The sequence below is a fragment of the Cryptomeria japonica genome, chromosome 2 (genome assembly GCF_030272615.1).
Source record: "Cryptomeria japonica chromosome 2, Sugi_1.0, whole genome shotgun sequence".
NCBI classification, from domain to species: domain Eukaryota; kingdom Viridiplantae; phylum Streptophyta; class Pinopsida; order Cupressales; family Cupressaceae; genus Cryptomeria; species Cryptomeria japonica.
Genome location: NC_081406.1, coordinates 203,021,776 through 203,029,599, shown reverse-complemented (window position 1 = coordinate 203,029,599; position 7,824 = coordinate 203,021,776). Strand labels below are relative to the sequence as shown.

Below are 7,824 nucleotides of genomic sequence, written 5' to 3'. Positions count from 1 at the left end.
TTTGGGCGAAGAATGGTGCAAACAAAACTCCATGTCTTCTTCATGACCTTTTTACAGATGGTGGCGAATATAGACCATCATGACACATCGTGGAGTTTGTTTTGGAAAGGAAAACATAAAGTTGCATGTTGAGGTTGGTGCCTAGAGAGCAGCGCCCTGTTGATAGGGCTATATATTTGGGGTCCTTTTATTGTTATAGATGTTTAGAGGTTCACAATCATAAAAAAAAGGGTAGAGTTTTATTTTGGTCAGACTTTAGTATTTGGCTTGTGTTTGGTTTTAACGGATTGCGCCAGTTCTTCTGCCTTTCTGTAGACTCTTCATTTTTCATTATGCTTTATGTCAATATGAACAGATTGAGATTTAACATCCGTGTTAAGCTTTTATCATTCCAAATACAAATTCTTTGAAATGAATCATGTTTTGAAACTATTTCATCTGAAACTCATAGTTATATTCAAGATGTATTATACTATTTGTGAATCAAAAGTGAGTACATAAGTTTACGAAAAATGTTTAGCCTTTGAATTATGCTATAGAGTTGTGATTTACTGTGTTGCAGAGTTATATCATAGTGTATTGCCTTTCATTTTAATGCTTGTTTTCTCCCTTTTCCCATTTTCCTATCAATATTGAATAGTCGGCTTCTAAAATCCCGAAGGTTGTTCATTGAGGCACAATAAGTCCCCCACTCAATGAACTTCCCATAAGGTTGTTTCCTTTAAAAGAAATTTTAAGGATCAACATTCCCCAAATTTGAATTTCAACTAATTTCATCTAATTCCAATTTCTTAAATTTGAATTTAACCAAATTTGAATTTGGTCCCATTTCAATAAATCACATGTGCATTTCATCATTCAAAAATCCAAATTCAAATCTAAATAAACATGAAATTGAATTTCAATTCAAAAGTCCTACAACACATGTTGAAAATTAGGACTGATTGATCGAATCAGTTAATTCAATTAACTCTTCAATCTCCCCTTTTCACTCCAAATCACCTTTTCTGACTAACTCATCTATTCAGTCTTCTTCCCAATCAATCCAATCAACTGGCTAATCAACTGAATCATCTAGTCAATCAATTGAGGTATCTTTTCAATGAATCCACTTAACAAATCAATCAAAATGAGCTGACTGATCAATCAAATGAGTTCAACTATCAATCAACACTTCAGTCCCAAATCTCACCCCATCTCACCCAAAAATCTATAAATACAAGATCATTTATCCTTTTCAATCAGAATCACAAACTTCGAAATCTTTGTGCCACTTGCAGGTTCTTAGTGCGATATCAAAGAGAGCCACCATACCACGAAGATGAGAAGTACAATGGAAGCTGCAATGCAATTGAGGGGTTTTTTCAATTATTCCATTATTTAATTCATTTCATTTATGAATTCATTTCTATTGACTTATGTTTAGGATTGATTTAATTGTTAAGGATTTCATGATTATCCTTATTTCCTATTTAGCAATGATGATTTTAAGCATGAAAACACTTTGCATTCCTTTTCTTTTTGATGTTTCTAGTATTGTGGTTATCTGATGTACTATTGTTATTGTTAGGTGATGCTATGTTGTGCATCCACAAGTGTTTTGGAGGTCCACACCAGGGAAAAGCATGGAGATGTGTCACACTTTGGGCCAATTGAGGGCAGTCCGACTGGACTACCCCTGGGCCGAGTGGCTCCATGTGGTGCCTGTGTGGCACCGAAATGGCGCCAGGAATTCAACCAAACTCAATTCAATCAGACTCCCCTTCGTTCAAATGCTTCCATTAAAAAAAAAACATTTTTTTTAAAATGTTATAACTAAGGTTAGTCCGATCAGACTAGCCTATGTGTCATGTGATGAGGCACAAAAATGGTGAAAAACTCTATATTTCTCAAACTTCTCACTTCTACTCAATTTTTCTTCAAATAGAATATTTTTTTACAAAAATCTAAAAATACCCTTTTGTAGAGCTTGAAGTCACGAATCCGGTCATATAATTTTTTTACTATGTTGACAATTTTTAATATTTTTTATTAATTAAACATTGCGAGTAGCTTTTTAATGTTAAAAAAGAGGCTGATTAGAATTTAAAAATTATTTTACACTAGATGAGAGAATCTTCTCGAAAAGGGTATTTTTTGGGGGATAATGATTAATTTAGTAGTCAAAAGGTGCTGCCGAATGAAAACTGTCAAATTTATCTATGTTGGACTTCAAAATATTATAATGAGAAAAATATGTCAATTTTTATTTTATTTTTAAACACTGCATATATATGTTCTCTATTTGGAAAAAAAAAATCTGAAAAAAATAAGTCCATTTTTCATTTTTTTTAGTGGTGCCGACTAGAACTCCTGATTTTTAGTATTTTTCAACAATGAAAAATTTGTCTTTGAATTTATAAAAAAAATATCAGGTTTTTTCCTAATTTTTTAAAAAATAACAAACATAAATTTTATTAATAATTCTACATTTGATCAGTTCACATCATTTCAAAATTCAATTTAGAAATGTCACTTCTATGCGATCGAAGTTAAACTGTTTTAGTTATGTTGGTCGATGCCTCTATAAAAGTGTGACACAGGTTTGTGCTTTTACCTCACCATATCTTGAGTATGTTTGATTGGGTTGCTTTATCAATCTATCCTTTGGAGCCAACTTGGGTATTTTTGGTTTGTGTGGTAGCATGCAGAGTTGAAGGCAATGATTTGAGATTGTTAGGAAGGTGTGCCAATATGGGGTGATGCTTCACACATCTTGTTTCCATTTCACATTGCTTTGGAGAATATTTTTTGGGTTGTCTGTTTATACTCTACATGTTACATCTAATTAGGCTGACCTAAATGATGTACTTTCTTTGTGTGGATGATATATAAAGGATAAGATCTTTTGGAGGATTTTGAGTGATTGTATGTGTTGTATGAGGAGTTGTGTATGGTGTAAGTGCAAAGGTGCCCAATTATAGATTGAGTAGTGATGAAGTCATTTTTAGATGTTTAACACAATGAGCTGTAATCTATATTTTAGAGGATGTTCTTTTATTTTGTTCAATAATATTCACTCTTTGTAATCAAATCTATTGTATCTTGTCTGGAAAAAGTGATCTTCAATGTTTTGCTAGTCCATTGTATCCTACCCTAATGTTGTGTGCCTAGCTTGCAAGTCCAAATCAAGAGAAGTGAGCTTCCTTGGCCTAGAGCTTAAAAATTTGTAATCAGTTTTTCATAGCTTGAGATAGTTCCCAACATGTTTTTTCCCTAATTGGGTTTTCCATATAAAATTTTCGTGTCATTGTGTGATTGATGTTTTTCTTTCTACTTCTTACTTTTGCACATATGATAATTGAAATGAATGGCGAATGAATGGTTAAGTTTTAATAAATGTTGATTCATCCACCTCCATCCCGAGTATTTAAAAGTGTTCAATAGTAGGGAGGGGGGTTAGAGATAGGTAGAGAGGGGGTTGGTAAGAGAGGGGGGAGAGAGAGAGAGAGAGAGAGAGAGAGAGAGAGAGAGGAGGTTTGGGGAGTGGTAGAGAGAGGAAGAGTTAGCTAGAGAGAGATGTGAGAAAATGAGTGGAGAAGATTTTGTTGTTTTATAAAACATCATATATAATATTCCACAAAATGCAACCATATTTTCTAAAACATGAAATACATCATATTTCACGTTCCGCAAAACACACCCACGTTATGTTGAACATGAATCGTTCTTTTGTTTTGTATTTCAAAAACCGTGCTCACGTTATGTGGAATACAAAACATGCTTGCATTTTTTGTTTCACAAAACAAGGCCATGTTTTTTATTCAAAAAATTTCTCTCCTTTTTTGCTTTGTAAATAGGTTTGGATAATGAGGGTAAAGGCTTGGACTATTTACTTGCCCCCATTTGACATATTTTTGACATTCATTCTCATTTTTCAACTTGTACTTATCACAAAAATGTCACACATATTCTTATCTTTCTAACGATATATATATATATATATATATATATATATATATATATATATATATATATATATCTTAAATACATGTGCTCATTTTTCTTTATAACTTTTGACCTACTTGTCAAAATCTGAAAAAATATATATATAAGCTTGTTCTAAACTCCATTCTTTGCACATTAAAAAATATATATATTTTCAATTATTTTGGTGCAAGTTATGTGACATGCATGCATAGTGATATGTTTTTCCAAGATGTACCCACTTTGAAAAATCATAAAAAAAATACTCAATAAAAAATTACAAAAATTGTAAAACTTCTAGAATACTCACTCTTAACTATATTTCTACCAAGGGATTTTTCAAAACATTAAATGCAACTAAAAAAATAGAGGTGCACACTAGACACTATGTTATGATTTACTGAAGAAAGGGGAACACTTTTGTGTGTGCAAAACATTTGATCCTCACAATCTTATCTATTTTTGAAAAAAATTAGTAGTTTAGAAACTAGATTCAGAATACTGCACTTCTTGTTCTTGTTGCATCTTCAAATTTTGAGTTCATGAATCTCATATTACTCCTCCAAATTCAAGTTTAGTTGATTTCAGAAAAAAAAAAAAAGAAGTGGTCACTTTTGACCCCCTTTTGTATACAATTTTCATGCACTTATTATGTGAGTCATCAAAATGCTTATGAAGATTTCCACAAATGAACTTCTTAACTTTGGATTATTTTGATGACTACATTTCCCCTTATCTTTAATATCAACTTTAGTGTAAGCATGGGGTGTATTGAAAAGTATCTTGATCAAGTTATCAAATTATAAGGGTCAAGTTCTCCTAACAAAATTACAATTATGGAAGAAAGATTGAGGACAACGATCTTAGACATGCAAATGCATTAGATGAATATAACACAAATTTAGATTTATTTAGTGTTCCAAATCAAAATATTCCTAAAATTGTTCTCCTTGAAGTGCTTAAGATTTGTGAATGATGCCTTAATTCATTGGATTGAAATGATGGACATTGTGTGTGTGTTAGTAGGGGCATCGTGCAAATGTATATAGATATGATGGGATGAAGGAAATGACTCTCAAGCCCCTATGATGCACCAATACATAAGTTATAGTGTATGAGGGTAACTTATTTCTATGCAATTAGAATAAGACATTCTCATAATATAAACTAAAAAAAAAAAAAAACTACAAACAAAAATATAAATTATATCATTATAATAATAAAATAAATAAATACCATCTCCAATATCCAATATAATAATAATATTCATAAAATGCTTGTAATTAAACTAAAATTAAAATAAATAAATAAAACAAAATAGTGTTTCAGCTTATAGCTTATAACTTTTGGTACATGCTCAACTACTGGGTCCTTTCCCCTAGTTTTTGGTTATATTTTGCAGTCTTTTTAACTGACGTTTGGACAGATATTTTTAGCTACTTTTATAGCTTTCTATATCGTATTCTTTATATAATGGCTTTATTCAATATTAAAAATAAATAAATTACGAGACTATATCCCAAACAAAACTCCTTTCGAAAGAGTTTGGTCTAAATTGTCCATTAGTGCCATGTCAGCGCACTTTTCAAATGTGCCGGCACCGATAATCATAAAAAAATTAATTCAAACTGTCACTAACGCAACGAGAGGCCACCACGTGTACTCAAAGCGGCGCATAGTAATCCTTTCCTCCGGCACCAATAAATACGCATTATACACGTGTCGAAAACCTTAACAGTCGTGGGTTCGAACCGGAGTACGAGTAAAGTAAAATATCGTGAGGCAAGCTTTAAAGTCCCGTGTATTAGTGGCTTCCTTTTATTTCAAACGTTGTCTGGCATATTCTTTTGCTCCCGGAGGCCTGCGTGTGGGGAGTTTCTTAGGGAGGTGTTATCTGAATGTGAGAGAAACCAGAAAGGGTAAGGAATTAGGGTCGCGGAAGGGTTATATTGTACGGTTTTCTGCTCTGGTTGGAGTTTGATTTCATAATTATTAGGCTTTTATGTGAGGAAGATGTTTTCCGCGGGAGAGGAGGCACGGCCGTTTAATTTTTTGCTTCATTTTGCAGAATAATTTCTCTGGCGTGAAACGGTTGGAATTGGACAGATCTGGAGACTTTGGGGACTCCCTTCGGCAATATTTGACCTTTAGGCAATATTTGAGGTCGGCTGCATCTTCGCTTTCAAAATAAAAGGTGCGCTCTTCAGCATTTAAAGACCTTTACTTCTTTTTGTCTGCTGGTGTTTTAAGCAGTCCTTTTGTTCCTCTTTTACCGGGATCTGTTCGACAGATCTGGAAACTTTGGAGACTCACTCAGACAGTATTTGAGGTCGGCTGCATCTTCGCTTTCAAAATAAAAGGTGTGCTCCTCAGCATTTAAAGACCTTTGCTTCTATTTATCTGCTGGTGTTTTACGCAGTCTCTTGTTTCCTCTTTTGCCCGGATCTGTTATATTTCAGCTAAATTTCTGTGTTTTCAAATAGAAAATGCTCTATGTATCTCTACATTATTAGAATGAAAATGAAAATCTTTCAGGACTAAAACGAAATACGAAATTGAAAACTTAGGCAGGAAATACAGCGGTATTCAGTCGCGTATAGTACACATGCACGCTTTGTACAAGTCAGTCACCTTCTAATTTGATGTACAGGCTTAATTTATCATTGTTCTTCCCCTAAATTTTTAATTGCGGTGTTTGCTTGGGAACTCGAGATCAAGAAACTGTGAAAATAAACTCATTAATTGATAAAACTATTTCGAATCTGCTGTAATAAAATCCATAGCCAGCTAAATTTTAGCTTACAGATGCAATCTTCAAAAAATTAGTAATATTTTATGGCAGTTTTCTGTGTGCTTTGTCAATGTAAATAAAGTAATATGGCCGTCATGCTAGAGCCAACAAAGCACTGACGAAGCTCGGAAATTGTGAATGGTTGAGCCACGCGATGCACGGCCTGAGGTGATGTTCGAAATTGTTGGAAATCTCTGGTGTCAAAAGAAAAATCTTGTACAGTAGAATTTTTTATCACGATAAGCATGATAAAGTGGACTTACTTGTAAGTCATGATTGAGACCTTGGTACTCTGTAGATATCATTGAAGTCTGGAACAACAGCCATTTGCCGCTAGTGGGAATTTTCGGTTTCTGCATGCCGTATTACTATTTTTTTAATTTTTAATTTAATTTAATTTGACTTTTCGTCTTTGGCAAATGATTAAGACCAGTAGTGGCCCCGGGAAAAGAAGAGCACGGTCGTTTTCGCCTGTGCTATTATGGAATAAAAGTGGACTATAGGACTAGGTATTATGCACGCTTGTGGGTTTTCAAGTCCGGGGTGTCTTACAGACGACGATGCATGGCGAGTAAGACGAGACAACGTTGCACAATCCATAATAATGGATTGTTACTTCGCCTTCAACATCACTAAGCATGTCAAATCAATTAGACTAACTCACAAATCAGTAATCAAAATCCAAGGAAGAATCGAAAAATAGATAATTATTATATATATATAATAATTCTTTTTAATTTAGATTTTAGTCTTTATTTTATTTTTAAATTATTTTTTATTTAATCATAATAAATAATAATAATAGAAAGTTGTTTTTTAATTTAGATTTTGGTTTAGCTGGGTGCTGTAGTATTACGCGTAATTAGAATATAGTCTTAATTTAAAATATGAAATAATTTGGATGAAAAAGATAGAAGTTTCTTTTAAATCTAGATTTAAAAACATAATTTTTTAAATTAGAAGTTTATTTTAATATAGATTTAAATGTTGTAAAATATGAAATGATTTGCATGCAAAAAATAAAAATAGAAGTTTCTTTTAAATCTAGATTTAAAAACATAATTTTT

The 7,824-nt window shown here is 32.7% G+C and overlaps 1 protein-coding gene across 1 annotated transcript in view; it reads left to right on the top strand.

Annotated features, from left to right (window-relative positions):
- The first annotated feature begins 5,812 nt into the window (after positions 1-5,812).
- Positions 5,813-7,824, top strand: part of LOC131046319 (uncharacterized) — a 94,457-nt gene continuing 92,445 nt past the window's right edge. The window contains exons 1-3 of the mRNA XM_059213843.1: positions 5,813-5,917; positions 6,035-6,160; positions 6,257-6,326. The gene's annotated coding sequence lies outside the window, so the exon portion shown is untranslated. The remainder of the gene's footprint in view (positions 5,918-6,034; positions 6,161-6,256; positions 6,327-7,824) is intronic.